The sequence below is a fragment of the Rissa tridactyla genome, chromosome 7 (assembly GCF_028500815.1).
Source record: "Rissa tridactyla isolate bRisTri1 chromosome 7, bRisTri1.patW.cur.20221130, whole genome shotgun sequence".
Lineage (NCBI taxonomy): Eukaryota > Metazoa > Chordata > Aves > Charadriiformes > Laridae > Rissa > Rissa tridactyla.
In genome coordinates, this window is record NC_071472.1 from 54,350,818 (window position 1) to 54,373,202 (window position 22,385).

The 22,385-nt window shown below is 53.5% G+C and overlaps 1 long non-coding RNA gene across 1 annotated transcript; it reads right to left on the bottom strand.

The window, feature by feature from the left end:
* Positions 1-4,541: 4,541 nt before the first annotated feature.
* LOC128912940 (uncharacterized) lies at positions 4,542-21,534 on the bottom strand. Its single transcript, XR_008467796.1, has 3 exons — positions 21,359-21,534; positions 18,676-18,739; positions 4,542-4,739 (listed from the first exon to the last, which is right to left on the bottom strand). It is a non-coding gene; the product is annotated as an uncharacterized LOC128912940 (long non-coding RNA).
* Positions 21,535-22,385: the final 851 nt, after the last annotated feature.

Genomic DNA, 22,385 nt, shown 5'->3' on the forward strand with positions numbered 1-22,385 from the left:
CTGTGCCCTGGAGGTGTGAATCCCGCCCTGCCCGCACGTGCCATTGGCGAGGTCCGGGCACGCTGCGCCCTCGGCTGCTGCTGTTTTGGGGTTGATGGAGAGGAGAAGTGGCATTTTCTACCCAGGTCACCCCACCTGCTCAGCTCGGGGGTTTTTGGAGCTCGAGGAGAGCCCAGAGAGCGAGTGAGGGGTTGCCTTTATCCTGCGGAGCAGCAGCGACGGCTACACTCGTGCTTGGGGAAGGATGGGTGGACGGACATGTCCTCCCCCTTGCCAGCAGCTGCGGGGGCAGGAAAAGAGTTTGCAATACCAGGAGCTCTCTGCAAGAGGGACCAACACAGGGCAGCATGCGAAATGGCTGCGGGCATCCCACGGGACATGAGAGCCTGCCCTGGGGCTCCCGGGCCGGGTGTGTGCAGAGGAGGGTGATGGCGGGATGAAGCCCATCCCAAGCCCAGCGAGAGCTCAGGGCAGTTCAGCCCTGGATGAAGGTGCAATGGGTGGCACAAGGAGAGAAAGGAAAAAAAAAAATAGAGCGGGTGTTAGCTCCCGGACATGCTGGGGTGATGTCCGAGCTTTGGCTGTCCCATCGCCTGTTGCAGCCGAGCATGGGAATTCTGGATTTGGCAAGCAGAAAGCTTTTCCCCTTCAAAAATAAACACGGTGTAACACCGTCCCCATGCCGGGAGGCTGGGTACGGGTAGAGCCTGTGCTGGGATTAAACAGAAATCCCACCGACGCTCAGGGACTGAGCCCTGCAGCACTGGGAGGGGGTGCACGGGGTCCAGCACCCCCACCCGAACCCACCTCCCATCCCCAGGGGCAATTCCCCTAACTCAGCTAAAAACCACTGCAGGGCACTTACGGGGAGCAGGAGAAGGGGCCAAGAAGGTCCGAGGTGTCCATCCCAGGTGAGTCGGGGGGGTCTGGCGAGCCCACGCCGGGGGGATGGTCAGGTGGGGGCACGCGGCCGAGCGGAGGAGAGCTGCACCCAGAGGCGGAGAACTCAGCGGAGAACTGGGTAATCTATCAGGCGTCCCAGCGCAGGCTCTGCAGCAAGACTTTAATAGACTTATCTTTACCACAATAACGTATTTTATTTTTTCCAGTGCACATTCATTATTCACACACTTATTTCCCCACGGATTATGTATGCTGCCTGAGCTCTGTTCTCCTGCCTTATTTTCATGATGTTGGCTCTGGTACCTACTTATTTTTACAGCGTTGTCACCTGCAAACAGGTTTCTATTTAATCGCCAAAACTAATAATACGGCTCAGTGGAGATGTCAGAGGTAGGATGCTCGTTCGCTTCCAAAGTCCCTCGTCTGAAAAAGACCAGCTGTTGGCACCGAAGCATCCCGCATGCAGCGAGTTCGGGGGCTCTCAGACCACCTCCTGCGCAGATCCTCTGCCACGGTGGGCAAACCTTGTGGCTGCAGCATCCAAAGCCCCGAGACGGAGTTTGCTGCAGGAAAAGAGAAGGACATACCATGCATCAACTCTGCTGCTTCATCACAAGTTTAAAACAGACTTTAAAAGGCTCCCAAACTCCACTTCCCGGTCAGTCACTGGACCGGAGCTTCCCGAGGCCACATGGCACAGCAAAACCCTTTGACTTGTGCTGGGCTACCACGGTCCATGAATATTTTTTGAATTGCTCGGACCTGGGATGACCCACGGCACAAGGGAAAAGAACCAACAACGAAGTGGCTGCTCATTAAGCAGGGACATCTGTGAAGCAGGTGAGCGCTGGGGGAGCGGGACGAGCAACATCTGCTCGGGGGCATCCAGCTCGGTCTGCAAGGCTTCTGCACAGAGCAGCTGCACCAGCAGGACCTCGGATTTCTGGATTTTCAACCTCTCGGCACGTTAAAGCAAAGAGTGGTCCCTTACCAGGGGTTTATGGCGAACCCACGGTTACCAAGGGCACATCCAAATACTCGCGCGCACAGGCACTGTGCCATGCCTTCCCTAACGTACAGCCCCACACACGCTGCGGTACCAAACCTTTTAACACCCCAATGATCTGTTTTTGCGCTGGATCTTGGCTGGGTTTGGCATTCCGGTGTTTTGTGGAGGGTGACGATTTCATTGCGTTGCTTTCCTTCCCTGGGAGAGGGAGGCTGCGTTACACCGGAGGAAGCGAGGGCTCCTGTTTGGATGCACACCTTTCCGTGCGCCGGGGAAGGAGCACAAACAACTCCTGCAATTTGTGAAGCACTTTGAAAGAAAGAAACTTCTGGTTTTACCCCTGAGATGGTTTCTAGGGCTTAGGTTAGCTGCACACTGGGTTCAGGGACGGGTCCTCGGGCAGCAGAGGGGAGCTCAGCGCCCACATCCCAACCATCTCCCTTCTCCATTCGCTCAACTTCAGCCTTGCAACCCAGACAGCGAGGATGGGCTGAGAAAAGTGAAGCCCCCAGGCACTCAGGGAGAGAGTTTTCCTTGCTGGTGCTTTGTCAGTCCCTGTTGCGTGAAACGGGGCCAAGCGGTTTTGGCAGAAGACAAACCCCCTTGCGTTCTAACACTCCTCACCGAGGTGGGAGGCCAGGTGCGGCTGGGTTTAAATTCTGAGTGATGCCCAATTCAGCACTATCAGTCCAATCGCGTTTAATATGTATTAAACTATTACAATTTGGATACACTACTAGTGGGCTGCACCTTCAGTCTAGTCGTGCTCCTGAACTAGCACGGCCACTCTCGAGTCTTTGGTCGCGTTCAGTGAGAAACCAAAACGACCAGCTACTTAAACAGTGCAGTTTATTTAAACAACAGATAAACAGGTTCTTTAGGTTTGCCAGTGATAAATGCACTGTCTGCAAAGCACGTGCAAATAAAGATATTGTTAAGTATACCAAACGCGCGACAGAATTACAGCCTGGCTATAAATGTAGGGTAGAGATTCTCTAGAGAAATTTCTAAGTCCCCGAGAAAGCACTCAGTGTAATTGCAGTCTTACCCAAAGGCGTCCCTGTGGGGGGGAAGAAAGGCTCAGCCCGTTGGCTGATCCCGGAAATCAGCGGTGGAATTCTTCGCGATGGTGTCTTCCCTGACATCCCCTCTCTCTTGGGCTATTTTTATACTATTTTTTTATCTTCAAAGTGGAGTTTGAGTGACTTTAGTCATACGTACTTTTATTATGGTTAATGTACTCGAGGAGGAGTGTTCGCACCTCGGGGGCGGATAGCCTCCGGGATGGAGGTGTGTTTTGGTACATTGTGGTGAGCGAAGTTCGCACAAAGGACGGCATTTCATCAACATTGGACGAAATGTTGGCTCGGGTAGCGTGTAGGCCGCTTATCTGTTCCGTAGTACCATCTCGTTCCCATATCTGCTATTCGTCACGAGGGACGGCCACGGAACAAGCGCGTTCCGTTCCATCCCTCGTGTAGTTTCACAACCAACCTTGTACAGGGAATCACAGATGTTGCATTCTTCACGTGCCAGCTGTGGCTGTATCCTACCTCAGAAGCCTCTGGATTTTATGACTTTCCTTAATGTGTGAACAATGCTGTATTTTTGTATTCTTGGCCAATTTAGTAATTATCCCGCAGTCCCTCTGCAGGGGCCGAGCAGCCCCGAGGAGGTGTCCTCCCAGATGGGTAAGCACACACGGCTCCCCATCCTCCACTGTCCCATCGGGGTGCCCTGGCACCTTGCAGGATGCTCCAGCTCATGCTCTCATCCCTGGGCACAGCCAGGCCAAGGGGACGGCTGTCACCCTGTCCCCGGGGTCCTGCCCTGCCTCCCTGCTCTCAGCCTGCACCCAACTCCCTGCCCTCACCCACCACCGCATCCCTGTTTTCTCTTCAAGCCTTTTATAACCCCCGAGCCACGCTTTGCCCAGAGCCTGGATGTTCCCCATCCAGGACGGGTGTCTGTCCCCACGCCGCTCCCCCCAGTACAGCCCTGGTTTCGCTGCAAGGACTCATTCTCCTTGGCAATTCCTCTCCCCCGCCTTTAGCCGGTGCATCATTCCACCCATGTCCCTGCGCTCACTTCCCTGCTTTCAGTGAGAGTCATAAATAAGGCATAAGGGCACGCTAAAAAGGGAGAGAAAACATTTAATCTTTTATTCTAGTTTGTTGCAGAGTTGAGATGGATCCGGCCGCGCAGGATCCCTCCTCCATCCCCGGCCAGCCACTCCCGCCATGCCCAGGGCTTGCTCACAGAGACGGGAGGGTGGCAAAGGATGGACGCCGTTCCCCCCTGGGGTTAACCTCGTAAAGCAATTTTTCTTCTTTTTATCTGCAGGCGGCAAGTGCCAAACCGTGCACCAACAGGGACACGGGCACATCCCAGGGAGGGGATGGAGATGCCCCGTTAAGTGGTTTGTAAGCCCTTAAAACTGAGGTGCTCCCAATCCCCGAAAGCACCGCGCTCTGCACCCCACAGATGTTATTCAGGGGGAGAAAAACATGAAATTATCCTATAGCTAAAACCCCTTTAACCCTTTGGCATGAAATCCCAAGGCAGAGGGCATCTCCGGCCGCGATGCTCACCATGTGCTTCCAGCTCAGCCAAAAATTCAGGGCTGGGTTTGGTCAGGAGCTTTTCCCGTGCCTCGAGGACAGGTCACTCGTCGTGGGATTCCGCTGGGAAGGGTTTTCAGGGATGCTATGGGGCTCCGAGCACCCCTGGAGGGAACAGCCCCTGGATGCTGCTGCCGGCCGGAGAGCTGCTGTGGCACCTGCGTCGCTGCCGACCCTCCGTGATGCCGGGCTGAGTGTCCTGAGCTCTGGAGAAACAAACAAAAAAAAGGGCATTTTGGTTTCCATAAGCCTGGTTTCCTGAGGAAAAGAAGTTTATGCCATGGCACTCCCCATGCCTGAGACAGCCAGCACGTCTTCCCTTGTCATTTCATACCTTACGAGGCAATTTGAACTAAATTTGACAGTAATAATAGGAATCTGAAGAGAATTATGTTCTGACAGGCTTGGTGAGGATCCGTAGCCTGACAGAGGAGTGAAAGACATAATTAATGGCCCCGCTGAGGAAAAGGCCGTGGTGCGTTTTCCTTATTAGACATCAGAGACTCTACAGGCAATTAAGAGCAGTCCCCAGGGGGGAAAGACCAGGTTGTCTGGGAAACCCCCGCTGGCAGTAGGGACTCTGGGGTCTGCTGGGGCAAGTCTGGCAGAGAAAGCTTTTTTTTTCCCCCCCCACCATTTGGGAAAAAATTCCCACCATGGCTCTCCTGCGTGGATTCGCTGGTGTCTACTACACGGTTGTGCCACTCGGCAGCCTTCTCACCCACCCGCTCCCCTCCTGTCCCATGCTCATGGCTGCTGCACTGGGTGGAAAAAACGGAGCTTTAATCAGACAGGAGGAGCCCACGGGCACGCACAGTCCTCCCCGGCTGGATCCTTCCCTCCGTCCTCACCCTCCGCTGGGGCACGGCAGTACGTGCTGCCCTACATTTCCCCAGCACTGAGACGGTCCCTGCGTGCTTGGAGGGCCAACGCGCTTGTCCTGCCATTCCTACTTAGCTCTGTGCGGGCACAGGGATGCGCCGTACATATCTTTAATCTTAAAATATCACTTGTTACACCTGGAATCCAACTGAACGTCGCTATTGCGGCCGAGGACTTTGCTCAAACCTCACGATGGAAACACCAGTTTGAATCCTCAGGAGGTTTCATAGAAAGGCTTGCTTCAAACCTAAACTTTAATCTTCCTGACGTTTTTTTTTCCCCCTACAAAAAAATTGTCTTAAACAGCAAAAGTTCCTGTTCCTGTCAAGTTTATAGCAAAGCAGGTCCACCACATGCCATCACTCAGGACTCCCCGTGACCAGGGCGGGATTCAGCGTCATCTCCCAGAGGGATTTGGGGTTTTTTTGGCGCTCTCTATCCTTACAACCTAAAGGAGGCTGCCCCAGGGCACAGCAGGCTGGTGAGGACTTAAAAAGCATTTAAAAAGCCATTAGCAAATTGTTCTGCCCGTCTGCTGCCTCCCTCCTGCGATCCCACCTGCATCAGCTGGAGGGAAAGGGTTTATTTGCCTCCGAGATTAAAAGTTCCCTTTACCTTCGTGCCCCTTACTTCAATATTTGGAAACAACACTGTTTTGCAGCCACGCATTTTGCCCCCTTTCCATTTCCTTCCCTCTGATAGGAAATAATTTGCCAAAGCCGATGGCGGTCCCCAGGCAGCTCCAAAGGCCCCATTGTGGGGCCAAATTCCCCCTTTACTTGGGTAAAGGGCTGGGAGGCGGTTGGGATTTCCCTCCAACAACTAGTTTCTTTGGGAAATGCCAGAGAAGGGCTGAAGCTGTGCGTGAACAGCAGATATACATGACAGTTTTTTGGCTAAAAAAGGCTTGGAAAAGTAAAAGAAAACCTAAGAACCTGCTCCGTATGGCCAGCGTAATGCCATCCCCCCGCCCTGCGCTCCCCAGCACACTGCCACGGGTGGAGGAACCCCAGCGCCGGCGCTTCCCCTTCTTCCATACAGGCAACAAACCCCCAAACCCAAGGGGTTTGCAAGGAAAAGGAAATAAAATAAAATAAACCCAAGTCCCAGCGCTGGGAGAGAGGCAGAGCCTGCGGAGGCTGGCCCAGCAGAGGAATGGGTGGGAATAAAATAATAAAATAAAGGCAGAAAGAGTCAATGTAAGAGGAATTATTTAAGAGGTAGAAGAAAGTCATTAAAAAAAGGGGGGGGGGGGGGGGGAATCAACCCTCTCTCGGGGAGGGGGGGGAATAAAAATGTTCGAGCGAAAGTAGGCCATTTGCTAAACAATAAAAAGGATGAAGCAGATGATGATTCTAAAATGGCTGAGATGCTGAACTGCTTTTAGAAATCTGCCTTTATCAAGAGAAATGTGGAAAAGTGGTTTGGACAATTAGGAAGTAACAAAGACCTCATAAAAATAGCTCCGGGGGAAAGAGAAACACTCGGGAACGGGGAGCGCGGCAGCAGCAGCATCGTGGCGGAGCGCATTAAGGGCTTAGCTGATACAGGGGCTGACCCTGCGCTGGGGACCGAGGGGGATGGATGGGGACCGGGATAAGGGACCACATCCCACCCGCTCCCGGCACAGCACCAGGAGCTCCTAAATCTGCCGCCAGCACGGACTCGGGGCTTTGGGAAGCACGGAAGAGGGGTGAAATGAGAGAGGCTAATGAGGATCCCGCCAGACAAATTGGAGCGTTGCCTCTTCTTCGCCTTTTAATAGTGGAGCCAAATTAAAGACGGCAAAGCAAATTCTCTCTGGATATCAGGATGCGATATCGCTTCCCGGGGGGCGAAATGGAGGAATGATGGAATTAAATTAAAGAAAGAGGAAGCTGAAATTGAATATCTGAAAGGAAACGTTGCTCGGAGTAATTCTCCGCTCAGCTGGGGATCGGCATCCCGGAGGGTGATTGCAGATAAAGTCCGATAGCACCTGGATCGCTCGGCATCCAGAAAGCCTTTCGGTCACAGTTGTGGGGGCCGCTCTAATGAGCGGAAACAGGGGCCACACGTTCCCCAAGGGGGGCTCGGAGCCCACCATGTCGCGGGGAAGGGGCCCAGGGATGGGGGAGAATGGAGAGAGGGGAGGAACAAAATCCCCAGGCAGGGTGGATTTTCCTGAGGGTTTTTCTCCGCATTACAGCCACCTGGACCCTCTCTTTTGCAGGGCGGGAAGCAACAGGAGCAGGAGATGATTTGGGGGCAGGAGAGACCTGATGCACACGATCACGCAGGGCATCTCTCTGCTGCCTCAGTTTCCCCCAGGGAGGACACGGAGAAGTTCCTACTGCTCTTTCCCATTGCTCTTTATAGGCTGGTGAAAGAAAAACCCCAGACTGTGCTAACAGGTCAGCCCAAACCCCAGCCAGTCCCCAAACTCAGCCTCTGACCACGCTCCGCAGCACAGAGGATAAATACGGCATGAGAGCATCCCGCTGCGCCCCCAGCTCCTCTCCCCACCTCCCAGCGTCTCCATCTTAGGGACCGGGATGCCCCAGCCACCTGGGGCAAACGTCCTCGCGGTGGCATCTCCAGGCTGGAGAGCAGGATGGCCCCTGCGTCACGGCCAGCGGAGAGGAGGCGGTGGGTGGGAGGAGAGGAGTATTCCTCTGCCGGACCGGGAACAGCCTGGGGCTGGTGTAAATGTGGCGGCTCCCAGGGGGTCACTTCCCCAGCTCTGACTCAGCCGGGCTCTGCTCATCCCTGCTGGCCTCATCCTCCTCCTCCTCTGGCACCTCCCTGCACCTCCCGCAGGGAAAAAATGCCATTCCCAAACCCCCCTGCTGTGGAACCCCCGTCACAGAGCAAGGAAGCACCTGGCAGTGCTTCAGGGAAAAAAAACAACCAAGGGGGGGGGGGAGCGGGAAAGGAGCATGAAAAAAAGCTCAAAATAAGTCAATTTGGGATGCCAGCACCCCCAAGTTTTCGGAAGTATTTTTAGCACCAAGTTTTGAGCTAAAGGAAGCAGCTGTACAAACCCCGGCAGCAGGAGAGACAGGAGGTGGGAGCCAACACCCTCGTATTTTCATTGCACTTTTCCTTAAACCACCCTGAGTCATGCAATTGGCGTGTGCTCCCCCCCCCCCCCAGCCCCCATCATCCGAAACAAGCGTGAAGTATCACCAGCATCCCCAAAAAAGCCTGTCCCCTTCACAGCGCCAGAAGGCTGACAAAAATAGGTCCCTGTTACCGCAGCGCCAAATGTACTCACCACCACCCAGGAGCCAAACCCCCCCCAAGAGCCCAGGGACCCCTTTTATAGAGACCTCGGGCCAGATCCTGCCTGATCCTGCCCCAGCCCATCACCTGGGAGGCTGCAGGTGAGGCTCAGCCCCACCTCGCACTTAAAGGACTGGTTTTCCTCATGAATGCAGTGATTTAAACCACCAACTTTGTTTTTTTCCCTTTAAATTACGGCATGTCCTGGCTTTGCACCGGGCTTGGGGAGAGGAGAAACCCTCCTCGGATTTGGGAAGGTTGAAGCCCCCGCTCGGGGAGGAACCGACGGTCTCTGGCTTCAGCCTCTGATCTCCTCCTGGAGGAGTGGGGACAAGCAGTGACAGCGGGGTAATAAATCAGGGGATGGGTTTCTGCAGGGCTTTCTGAGCAATCGAGATGAGACAGAAATATCCCCGGCTCCAGAGCATCTGCTCCAGTTACCGCCCACCCGCCCGGCCCCAGCTGGGGCCCAAAAAGCCCCCAGGATATCACTGGGATCTTTAATAAACCTATTGATGACCCAGCCTGGATTTTACGGCAAAGAAAAGGGAAAAAGGCTCCTGAGCGCACCCTGACTGCTTCACCCACCCTCTCCCGCTGCGGTGGGCTCGCTCCCTTGCCCCTGGGCTATTGCAAGAGACTGCTCCGAGCCCGGGGCACCGAATTTCTGCTAGTCCTCTTCCAAGGTGAGAAAAACAAAGGCGGTCCCCAGGGATGAGGGCAGGAGAGAAGCAGAGGAGGACTCTGATTTCAGCCATGGGAGCTCAGAGCCAGCCCTGCTCCCCTGAGCTGGTCCCCGACCCTCCTGCCGATGTCCCAGGCGGCTGGTCTTCTGCCGTTGCATCAGCCAGAAATTCCAGCCGGGAGGTGAGCTGAGGTTCATTCCTGCAAAGAGCTATGAGGTAGGTGGGATTTTCGGCCAGAAAACAGTTGATCCCGCACCAGATTTGCCTCCCAGGCGTTCAGTGATCTACACAGGGGAAGAGATCACCTCTGCGTCACAGGAGGATAGAGGATTAGGACCATGAGAAGATATGAACGGTGACCCAGCAAAGACAGCCTGGGTTGTATCAGCTCTAGTAATGCAAAAGCTTTGAGGGGCAAATGTTCTGGTCTGTCTGGGAAGGTCAGGTACTGGGCTCATGTTAGGTCTGGCACGGAGCTGTGAGTCCATCAGCTGTCTGAGCTGCGCCCATCTGCGGCTACAAGCTCGATGCAAAGAGAAGGCGGCCACCACATCTCCCAGAACGACTGCTGGGTGGCTGTTCCCATTACACCCTGTTCCCAGCACCGATCTCTACGCCGTGCAAGGCTGCAAGAAACAAAGAGGATCCCGAGCCGTCATCCGGGGGCGCGATTCCTTGGATGCAGATGCAGCCCTTGGCGAGGAAGAGAGCTGCTGGCCATGAGCCATGCAAGCACAGATTGGTGTCTGGTACCAAATGCCCTTGCTCCGTGAGCTAAAAATTATATCTTCAAGTCAAACCCGAGAAATTGGCTAAAAAGCAAAAATTAAGGGACTCAGCAAGTGAAATGTTGGCATTGTGACTGGTCAGAGGACATAATATTAGGGTTGGCCTAGAAGAGTCTTTGTATGTCGAGGGGAGAGTCCTGTCTCAGCATCAGACAAGGAGATGCTGAGCTGAAGGGTTGGCATTCAAAGGAGCCAAAGGTGCTTTCTACTTAAATTTGGGTAGTTGACCATAAAGACGGCTGGATCCTGGGAACATGCCTACTGGTAGCGGCTTCAGTGTGGTGCTTTGCAGGGAAAACTCAATGGGCTCAACAGAGTCAGAAATCAAAATTCTGCCCGTCCAACCTTCTCGATTGGTCTTGAACAGACAGAGATGGAGAACTCGGCCTGCTCCATGCACCGGGGTGGGGAGAAGGTCTTTGCCATTTCAGCCGCACCACCCGTGCAGGCAAAGCAGAGGGTCAGCCAGTTCTCGGATTCAAGGTTCAAGGAAAGAGAATGTCTTTTCCAAGGGAAGAGAATCTCTTTTCCAAGGAAAGGAAAGCATCTCCTCATGCCAGGAAAAGGTCTTGGGCATTCACTTGCTAGAACTGCCTTGGAAGATACGACCGTGAAAGACCAATACAACCAGTCTCTGTCGACAGAAGCCATCCAACCGGAACAGGCTTTCAGCTAAGGAAAGCTTCCTAAACACGGAGCCCCCGTGTCTGCGCTGTCAGAAGCGATGTTGTAAATGGGCCTTGGATGTACTATCACCTTGTAATACTGTACAAAGAGCCTGGTGGATCAAGTGGAAAAATGATTACTTTTCAGAAAAAATAACTGGCGATGGAGGAAAAAAGCCGTAGGTTAGACAGATGTGAATCTACTGTTTTTTCTCTGAGCTGTGCAAAAAGGATTTTTTTTTCCCCCAAGAAAAGGTGGCTCTGCCAGAGGTTTGGGCAATAAAGTCACATCTCGTGCAATCCTGTGGCACACGGTACTTGTTGGAGAGTTAGTGTGAGCAGTCAGACAAGGCAAAGTCTTGAGCCATCACCTCCCTTAGATCCTCTTTTTACTCATATTTATTAACTTGGTTTTTCCCCACCACAGTTACAAGCTCCATCCCTTTTTCCTCAAACAACAGCGAGAAAAAAGCAGTTCAGATGTACAGTCATGGTTTTTAATACATTTTGCCTTCCAGGGCTGCAACGAAAGTGGAGAGAAATTGTTCTGATGGCTCAGATCCAGGGAGGGGTGGAAAGGGGAGCCGGAAGCGTGATGGTGATCGATAGAGAAAGGGTCACTGCAGGGTGGCAAGAGTCCCCTGGAGCATGTTCTCCTGGGGCTGTGGTGGGGCTGGCTGGAGCTGGCCTGGGGTGGGAGAGCAGAGAGCAGCTGAGACCTTTCCTGGTAGCCATGGTTGGGCCAGCTCAAAGGGAACTGGGAGACGGCAGAGCCTGGGTGCAGACAGTCTGTCTGGAGCATTAGGACAAGGCACAAGGTCACCTGGACAGTCTGGGAGCCGGATCCATTCCCCAGACACTAAGTGACCTCAAGAGTTTGGGCTCTTTGGGAATGTGAACAAAGTCTATGGAGGGAGACAGACAGCCATGGCCCAAGGTGCTTTGGGTTGCACTAATGACTGATGCACCTAATTACGCCCTTCGTTTGCCCACTCCAGGGATGGGCCTAATGACGTTATCTCAGAGACTGCACCTCCATGGAGCACCAGCTCTCGGGAAGGCAGGTCCAGCCCCACCGTGAAGCACCAGCGAGGAGGCACTGCCGACCCCCAGATGGTCCAGGCTCCTGTGGAGGGACCCGGTGGAGTCGGACGTTTGCTTAATTTAGTCTCCTCTCCATCCTCCTCACACCTCTCATTTCATGTGAGCCTCTCTGTTCCTCGCCTGCGATGTCGTGCTGAGCCCAAGGAAGCCTTCCCAGGGCAAAATGACAATAGCTGAATTCTCTCATTAGCAGCAATGTGATGTCGTTAGGTAGGATGAGGCTTTCATGGAGACCAGACTTTTTTTTTTTTAAGGCAGAAAAATAGGGATGGAAGTGGGAGGCAAGTAAAGGTCTCCATTCACACCTTTTCCACATAAAGCCTCCCCAAACTCACCAATAAAAAACAAATTTGTGGCTGTAATTAGGAGGGGGGAAAGGATTCTTGATTTGCATGAAATTTCTTTCGGAGTTTGTTTTTCCTGTGAGAAAATGGAGCTCTCGTGTCTTTGAGTGGTTTGGAGCAGTTTCCAATAGCCATGTCCCAGCTCAGAGCTAGGGCTCTGGGCAGGGGATGTCTCATGGTCTCCCATGTGAGAGACAGCAGTGGAGACAGTGGAGACAGGCAGGATGCTGAGAGGGGCCATGGGAAAGGACAACGAGATGAAGGTGATGCTAAGACACCCCGATCTACTTCTGATGGGCACAAAAAGGCTTCTGACAAGTCTCTCCTGCCGTCACTGCTTTCTGGTTTCTGATGGAATTCCACCAGCAGTAGCTCACAGTCAGTGCTTTGGTCATTTAAACGAGAGGCTGAAGGTGAACAGAAGCCACATGCCACGTCCCTTTCCTGAATCTAAACCCAGCCCTCGCACTTTCCCTTTGTTGGACCATTGTGGACGAGGACTTGCAAGCTGCGTTTCAATTCTGTGGGATTCACTCCTGCCTTCGTGGATTTTTCCAAGTGAGTTCCATTTGCCTTGCGTAAAAAGGACATGCTCAGAGGCTCTGCTTTTGCCTTGGGAAGAAGTACTGTTTGTTTTGTGTTTTTTTTTTTAAAAAAAAAAAGACCTGGACAGCTTCTGAATTTTTGTAGAACGGCCCAGGAGCTCTCAAAAATCAATGAGAATAAGATAGTGGAGTTGGTGTTAACAGACTGCAAAGTGGGTTGTGAAGGGCTGGAGAAGGTCTTTCATACCCAGCTGGAGATTTAGCATATTTTGATTTTTTCCTCTCATCCTGGCAGGTACTGAAAGGGAATCGGGAAGAAGCTGATTCCTCACCAAGGGGAAAATTCTCCTTTCAGTCAGCAGTGGGAACTGGAGTCTGCTCAAGAGTGTGGAAGATTAACACAGTGCAAAAGAGCAACCTGAAAATCCCAAATGAAAGCAACAGTTCACGGCAAATTTCCCACCAGCTCCATGAGACACCAGCGCACACACATGTGGGAGAGACTCATGGCCCCAGCCCAACGCATGAAGAAGATTTCCAGGAGCTACACAACAAAGAGGAGTAAATGGAGATGCCATTCCTGCTCCTAGCACCATTTATCACGTGGCACGTGGCAGAAGATGCCTCCCAGATCACCCCAGTTTGGCAGATGCTGACAGGCTTCTGACATCGCTCTTCCACCCATCCCTCCTGCACCATATGGCTCTTGCACGCTGGGTCCCAGGAGGTTCTTTCCAACAGCTGCTCCGCTAATGACTCCTTATTAATAGTAGGACTCTGGAAGGGCACCAGTGATGCCCCGCTTGAAGGTGAACCTTTCAGGGATGGATTTGGCTTCGGATCTTCACCTTCACAAACAGCCAAGATCACCTCTACCGCTGGCAGCGACGGTTTGGGCGGCATCGTTCGATGTCTGCTGAACAGCTGGCAGTTAATGGCCACCAGTTATGTTGTTTCCCAGCCTTTCTGGACCTTGTATATCCTGGGTGCCAACATCCCACAGGAACTGGAGCTAGCCTGAAGAAGGCTGGCCTCCAAGGGGAGTAACATCTTGGTGTCTTCTCCTTCCACACCACCATCCCACATCACTCGCTGTAAGAGAGCATGGGATGCAAACTGCTGGGATGGTTTGCCTCCCTGAGCTCTTGGCTCATGGCCCAGCTCGCACAAAACCTGGGCTCCCTGGGCAGCTCCTCCTTTGATCGCAGCGCTGTACAGACAGGAGCTGGGATGGGGAATCATCTGCCTCTCCAGGAGTTACGTGGGTGATGGGTCTCAGTGAAAGCAGCACTGGCCGTGTCCAGGACAGGGCAGAGTGAAACCATCACGGAAGGTCAAAAGGACCATTCACAAAGCTTTGGTTCTCAGCTGATCTCAGAAGAGCCCAACTGAAAACCTGAGCCCCACTGCTGTGCCCAGCAAGCCCTGGGCAGCCCAGGCTCAGCGCAGCCCCTTGTATTCCGGGAAGGAGGTGTGGGCAGCCACCCCATAGTGACCTGCTCCCGTGGCACTGGTTCAGTCCTCAGGCAGCTGAGGAAAGCGGCAAACAAAATGCAAAGTCCTAAAAATGCCCAGCCTTACTCTCGAGGGAGGATGGGTACAGTACCTCCAGCACTGGCCGTTCTGCAAACCCGAGATTTTGGGGAATCTACGGCTTTTTCTGGAGTGTGGTTAGGAGGACGTTCTCAAGGCTCACAGGACTGCCTGGTAGGGCAGGGGGGGAAGGAAGGGCAGCTGGACCAACACCAGCGACTCAGTCACCGCTCCTACAAGCCAGCCCCGGCAGGCGGGGCGAGATGCCAAAGCATCCCCAGAGCGGGTACCACCAGCCTGGACCAGCAGTCGGAGCATCCCGGTGGGAGCCCCTTTCCTCCTGGTGGCCTCCTCGGATGGCGGGGTCCCCCTTGGAGCCCCTGTGCCCCCAGACTCCTCGCTCAGCCACATGGGGCCCTCGCTGGCCGCCCCAACCCGCCTCCATGAGCGGCCTCACCGCAGAGCGGCATCGAGGAGCAGAGCCGTGCGTAGGTGTGTGCGTGCGTGGAGAACGTGTGTCTCGCTGAGAAGCACTAGCATATGGCGACTCCGTTCCTGGAGGCACCAAAAGCCACAGCCATTAATCTCTATATATAATTTTAGCCATGAAGCCTCTGATAGATGTTTCCTCCACGCCAAAGAAAAAGAAAAGAAAAGAAAAGAAAAAAGAAAAGAAAAGAAAAGAAAAGAAAAGAAAAGAAAAGAAAAGAAAAGAAAAGAAAAGAAAAGAAAAGAAAAGAAAAGAAAAGAAAAGAAAAGAAAAGAAAAGAAAAGAAAAGAAAGCTTTGTAAAACATTAGCATTCCTGAAACAGCAGTACAGCCTGAATGAGCCCACAGGACTGGAGAGCAATTAAGCAATTAAGTCAGGCCACTAATTGCTAAGAAGTGGTGTTTCTCTGATGGGTGATAGGGGCCCTGCGTGGAGGAGGAGTGTGGCCAGTGAGCCGGTTGGTGGGCAAGCCGCTGGCTGATGGGTCTGGGTGGCTCCTCTGGAGGGGCCTGATTCAGCCCCAGGGGTTTTCTGCCCTTTGTGGGGGCAGGTCTGCCACGAGTGGGGCTGGGAGGGCCCCTGGCTCTGCCCCAGGGATCATCTGAGGAGTCAGTGTGGGTGTCCTGTCTGGACACAGAGGGGACAGTCACCAGGAGACCCGACTGCATCAATCCTGTGCAGGCACGACAGACGTACTCCGGCTTTCCAAAGCTCAGTCCCAGGCTTGGGCCCTTGAGTTCCCAACCCAGAGAGGACACAAAACACCCATAAGTAAACATCAGCTGAGCCATCAGCCGAGCCGCCCATGCCCCAATGCACGGAGATGTTAATTATCACCTGCAGCAACAAAAAGAGGAGGGGATGCACCACCCCATCACTTCCCAGCCACTTACTGCCGCTGCCTTTGCCCAGCTCCATCATTCCTCTTGTCCAGGCCACGACCAGGAGAGAGGTGCCACGTTTGAGTTAATCGCATGGAGCAGGACACCGGTGTGTGCTAACAGCGCTCATCCGCACGGTGTCCCAAGCCCTGCCCAGGCGAGGAAGGAGGACGACAGGACCTGGATCTGTTCCAGTTCCCCACGTCACCCCCGGCAAGACGCAGCTGGAGGGACCACACGGGCCCTGGGCACGGGCTGGAGCTCGCAGAACGGGCACAGCACCCAGCACTGTCCTGACCAAGTGGCCAATTTGCCATTATAACGAGCCATGGTGGCATTTTCCCAGCGCTGGACCAAGTCTCATGGCAGTGGCAAGGTGGGACAGGGAAGGCACCGCCTGAGCTCCAAAAAGCTGCATAACTCAGCGTTATAGGGGGGGTATTGGGACAATATGGAGCTGATTCACCTTAGCAAAACCTGGCCCAGAATCTCCCGGCTTCATGGGAAGCAGCAGCTTCCAGCTCTCGGTACCAGGAGCCCTTGGCCAAGCCTGGCCCCTGGACGGTCCTTGCCAGCCCATGGAGCCGCTCTCCGCTCCAAGGGTTAAGGCAGGAGCCGCGCGGGGTGACGGAGTAAGAAATTTCACTTTGCTCCTATTTGTAGTTAAAAAAAGCACTAATTCATTCTAAATCTGCCTGAAAGAGCCTTAAGTGGTAATACGCCGATAAGACGACTTTATTTGGCTTAGCATTTAGAAAGTTTTATGTGTGTAAATGGGTGAGGATATCGCAAAGGCTCATTTTCTCTCTCTCTCTCTCTCTCTCTTTTAAAGCGGGGAGCTGCCTGCCTTCCCTTCTGCTCTCCTGCCGGCAGCGTTTATATATCCCAGCCTTTTCCCCAGACACAGGCACGAATGTTGCCTGCTTTTCAGAAGGGGATTACTGCTCGACGCGGGACCGGCACCTTGTTTGGGTGATGTCCCCTTGCCGGACAGCCCCACGGTCTCCCCGTGGCCTGAGGACATCTTCACCCCACAGCCCTGGGCAGACCTGAAGCCGTCTCTGAGCCCCTGTGGGTTTTTTGGCTCTTGCTGGGGTCTCAGCCCGGGGGAATCGGGGTTGGTCTCCAGGCACGCTCGGAGCAGAGGATGAGGCAAAGCCTTGCAGCGATTCAGGGCGAACAGGGTGTGCAAACCTTCCCGTCAGCTGTGCGGAACGCAGCCATCGCTCCCCAAAATCACCCTACACAGTTCCCCAGGTACCACCCCAACAGCCCTGGGGAAGAGACATCCCCATCCGTCCACTTTGGCATCCCCACCCTCACTCCTCACCCAAGCGAGGGAGGAATTTTGTTCCCCGTGTCACCGCCAGCCTTCGCTCTCTGACCGCTCGGGTCGCCGGGGTTGGGGACGTGATCTCATCTGGCTCGAGGTTCATTTATCCCCCTTCATGTGTCACCAAAAAGCTGCCGCCCAGCAGCACCTTCCCCAGCCTGGCCACGCTCCCCTGCTTCATCCAACCCGATTTTTCACCCAATTCGAGCCACCGCCACAGCTGGCTTTTATGCAAAACACCCTCTTTCGCAGGGTGATTTCTCATCCTGATCCCTCCGTTTACCTAGAGGGCCACGGCACAACTCCCCGGCAGCTAATAAGGCTCGTGAAGTGCTCTTGTCAAAGGTTAGCACGGCTGTGAAGAGACTGATCATTAGGAGCAGGGAGCCGGCTGCGGGAGAATAAACACCGCCGAGTGGTGCTCGGGCCGTGCGAGATTTGGCAAATTTCATAAAGGTCAGTTATCAGATAAATGAGAGGAGATGAGAAATTTCAGCAAAATGCCCCCGCTTCTTGGAAATGTCTGATTGAGCACAAGGCTTGATGGATGCTGTAATGGGCTCCCTTATGTCTGTCGGTGCCTGGAGTTAATCTTCGCTCTCTGAATACGAACTCCAGCGGGGTTCCCAGCTTTGGGTCTTGGGCTTCGCCAACAGCCGGGCGTTGTTCGGGCGTCACGTTTATTTCTGCACAGCTCATTCAGGAGGTGACAGCAGCAAGGATCTATAGTTAACCAGCGGCGGCGCGAACGCTCGTGTCGATGGGCGAGTCGCTTGTCCCAGTACTGAAATGCATTAACTGGTGGACTCCCAGCAGAGGGACAGCCAGGGGAGCTCGGCGTGGGCAAGCAGGTCTGGCTGCAGACCCCCAGAAATGCGTCTGGAAGGAGCTGAAACATTTCATTCGGATGATTTCAAAATAAGATATTGCATTTCAGGACACTCAGCTCCCTTCGGATCGGTTTTAAGTGAAATGTTTTGACTTCCTTTTAATGGATTTCTTTAAAAAATAAAAATGGTCTGATTTTAAAGGAAAAAAAAAGGGTAGATAGATAGGCCCTAAAATTATGTTTATTGGAGAGGGATGTGTGTAAGAAACCACATTTCCCACTGATGTGCAGTGATGTATTTTATGATTTTTTTTTTTTTTCCTTTCACATATTCCCAGCCACCCCACACCTCAGAAGAATTGCTCTTCTGGGTTGGTTGACACCAGCCGAGTAACGCAGATGAGCTGGGCACGGCTTTCCTCCTACACGAGCCTGACGAGAGGAGGGGAGGACGAGAGAAGGATGAAGCTGGAGGGTCTGCAGCAAGACGTGGCCATGGGGACGAGGGACCAGAATCAGACCTTGTCCTGGCGATCCAGCCCAGGACGGGGCGGTCACCCAGGCTCGGGCCGCAGCAGCCTCTCGGGCAGCAGTCGGATGTCACCTGGACCTGCGAGATGCCACCAGGGAAGCCACACAGGAGGAACCACACTTGGGTGCAACATCCCAAGGAGGAGCATCTCCAGCGGCTGGTCCTACCCTGCAAAATTTGGGTAAAGCTCCCAAGCTAATAAATCGCTTTATCCCAATAAATCGCTTTATCGGGATTGCAGTCACGGTGCCGCGGGTCTACTCACCATCGGGCTTTGAGGGTCTGTCTCTCCTGGGATGAGGTGACCACGGCACCGGGGAGAGCAGGAGCTTAATAAAGACATGCAAAGCAGAGAGGTGATGAGACACAGCGAGGAGAGTTCCCTGCCTGCCCTGAACAATCTCTGACAGCCCAGGAGGAATTTGCATTATTTCAGCTTGGTTTTAGCATTATTCCTGTTCCATTTAGCTAAATAAATAGAGGCCGGGTTTAAACTAATTTAATCGTGTGCACGCAGCCAACTTGCACAGCCTAAAGCAAATCATAATTTTTATTGAACTGGTGTGGTTTGAGTTTAGAGGAAGAGTTTGCTACAAGACGAATTTTCAGCGGGTTTCCTACCCTTTCCGAAAGGGCCGGTGATGAACTGCTTCACGTGGGGAAACGAGGGGAAGTACCAAAAAAAAAAAAAAAAAGAAAAAAAGGCCAGTCTTCAAGGAGCCACTTGGATTTACAGCAAAGTTGCATTTGCCTGGGGCTGGCTTTAGAGCCATTTCACTAGCAGACGTGCTGGATCTGTCTGCACGTGGGATTTAACAGGATCTTTCAAAAAAGATTCAAAGTACAAGAGCAGACAGTTACTAAAACAGAGATAATGTGAAAATAGGCATTAAATAGGTAACCTAGACCCTCCCATCCGCCCCTCCGTGCCCTCTTTCCCCCCTCCCGTTATAAGAGGGCAGGAGCAGAGCCCGCGGGCAGCGCACCCCCCGCTGGGGTGGGACGGGAGGGCACAGAGACCCCCCCGGCAGCGGGTGACAACTTCACGGCTTTTCCCATCCGGAGGCAGAAAGTTTCATCAGTTTATAACCAAGACTAATCCAACTGGATTAGGGGAAGCAAGGATACCCCCGACACCCCCCCCCGACACTCAGCAGCGTTGCCTGCCCAGTTTCCTCCCAACGGCGGGGACACCAGCCCCGCTCCCAGCACCGGGAGGGAGCGGAACCATGTGCTTTTCCCCCTTTCCGTCTGCAGGCGTGAATGAACATCAGTGTTGGTGGCAATTCCCCTGCTCTCCCCGCTAAGGCAGCGATTTGGCAGGAAAGCTTTCACCCCCCGGGGCTGGTGCTTGGCAGGGATGCAGGCTGGTCCGCAGTCCCAGTCTGCGAACCGGCCGCCCCGCAGAGCCGCGGCGGAGCTGCCGGCGCGGGCTGCGATAATCCGGCGGGAACTTGATTCCTTGCCACGCTGTTACTCACGTTTGTTTACTGCAGGAAATTCATCTTTTCGGCTCATGCTGGGGATTAATTAATGGTTATGGCTTCTGTGACCCTGTGATTAACTCATTTTCACATAATTGCTTGAAGACAAAACGATGTATTAGTAGCTTTTCTCCCTCCCCATCCTCGCTTGCCACAGCCTCCGGAGGGACACAGCATTCAATAAGAACTTGGATTTTCCTTCCCATTTTTCCGCTTTTCCCTGTCTTTTTGCACATCCCTCATAGATCCAGAAGAAGAAAGTCAGTGAGAACTGGGGTTGACGGCATGCCCCAGCAGAAGTCCCACTGGCATTTGGCTGGGCACAGAGACCTCCACCATGACCTCTGCGACAAACGCTGACCAAAGTTTTAAGGTTTGCTATCTGAGGGTCACGCTGCGCAGAGAAAAGGACTTGGCTTTGCTCTAAAACCGCTGCAACTTGGAGCAAGGCTTGGGTGACGCCTTTGCAGCCTCCTGATGAGAGGGAACGTGGCTGCCCACCTGCAAGACAGGTCACCTGGAGAATAGCAAGGATGAACCTTCCTCCTTCGTCACCAGGCAGCACCCTGGGCGTTGGGGGTGCCAAGTCTCGGTGTGCGAGAGGTGGTGAGACAGAGACGTAGCGTGTGGGTGGGATCCATCTCCCCCTGCATCTTGCAGGGGACCTGCTCTTGCTAAGAGGTCACAGTTGTAGGTGAGGTGAATGTTTCCGAGTCCTCCCTCCGGGATCTTATCCAACATGTCATAGAATCATAGAACCATAGGGTTGGAAGGGGCCTCTGGAGATCATCTAGTCCCACCCCCTGCCAGAGCAGGGTCACCCGGAGCAGGTGGCACAGGAACGCGTCCAGGCGGGGTTGGAATGTCTCCAGAGACAGAGACTCCCCCACCTCTCTGGGCAGCCTGTGCCAGGGCTCTGCCACCCTCAGGGTAAAGAAGTTCCTCCTCACGTTGAGATGGAACTTCCTATGGTCAAGTTTGTGCCCGTTACCCCTTGTCCTGTCCCCGGGCACCACTGAAAAGAGCCTGGCCCCATCCTCCTGACACCCCCCCTTTCAGTATTTATAAGCGTTGATAAGATCCCCCCTCAGCCGTCTTTTTTCCAGACTGAAGAGACCCAAATCCCTCAGCCGTTCCTCATAAGAGTCCTGCCTAGAAACTGCTCTGCACTGAAATGGGAACAGAAAAACCAGCCTGGTGTGAGGACACAGTCCCTCGCTGTGCCTGAAAGAGTGGGGTCACCCCTTCTTGGATATCCATCAAGAAAAATAACCTCCTTTGAGATCACGGAGGCAGGCTTGTGCCAGAGCCCTCCGCAAGCCGGAAAGCCTCCCCTCCAGGACACAGGTTAAACCACCACTGCCAGGGGATTTAAGGCAGGACCTACAGAAACCCCGCTGTCCTTCGCGGACCCCAGGGGAGAGGGAGTGCCGTGGTCTTAGTGGCTATCAGGGGTTTGGGTACCTTCACTTCCCGAGGACCAGGGACGGCCAGGATGGAGAAGGTGGCGGGGAGCCTGGACATCCATCATGAGGTGACCTGCTTCACCCATTCCTCTGCCGAACGAGGGGCTGCCACCCCATCCCACCTCGAGGTCAGAGACTGCTTTTCACCACCAGAAGAGAGTCTGAAACTCACTCTTTGCCTAATCCAGACTCCCGCAGGAGCAGCCGCTTCGCCTCCTGCCGCTCCCTCCTCTCCCAAAACCCATTTCAATCTGAGATTATCGAGTTAAAACATTCAGCTGACAGAAATAATAAGCACTCAGCAGGCAGCCAGCAGCTCTGCTGGGCTTCCCTCTTCCCACGCCCTTAATCTATTTTTCAGAGAGTCTTCAAGCAATTTAAGCTGGCCTTTCCGAGCCAAGGAGCTTTAAACTTGGACATCGAGAGCTGTCCCTGCTTGTCCTCAGCTCGCGGCTCTGCTCCATCCCTGGTCGCCAGCAGAACAGGGGACAGGGCAGGAGGGAAGAGCTGTGATTTCTTGTCCGGGGAGATGGGATGGTTGGAGAGAGAGAAGTACGAGGCCACGAGAGATGCCAGTGCTGGCAAGGTAGACGTGAAAAAATGTGACTATGAGGATTACGGTGTTAAATGCACGTTTCCTGCACAGAAAGCTGGCAGACTGCAGAAAAGGACACCAACATGAAATGCTGCCTCAGGTCTGCCTCCGAGCATGAAAATCAGATTACATGAGCTAGAGAGACTTATCTCCTTCCTCTGACGGAAGGGAGGAGCCCTGGAAAGGTGGTTTCCATCCACACGCTGCCCATCCTGTGTGGGCCCAGCAGGAACGAGCATAAAGTTTAAATCAAGCAATTATTTCCTTAATTTCTCTCAAGCTTCAAATGTCTTAAATTGCCAGAGGGTCTTCTGGGTTTTGGTTTTGTTTTGCCCTTTTTTTTTTTCATCTTCTTTTTCTTTTTCATCTTACTCTTCCTATCCCTCTCTACTGGTTCTAATTGTGTCATTAGTAATTAATGACTTTGGAG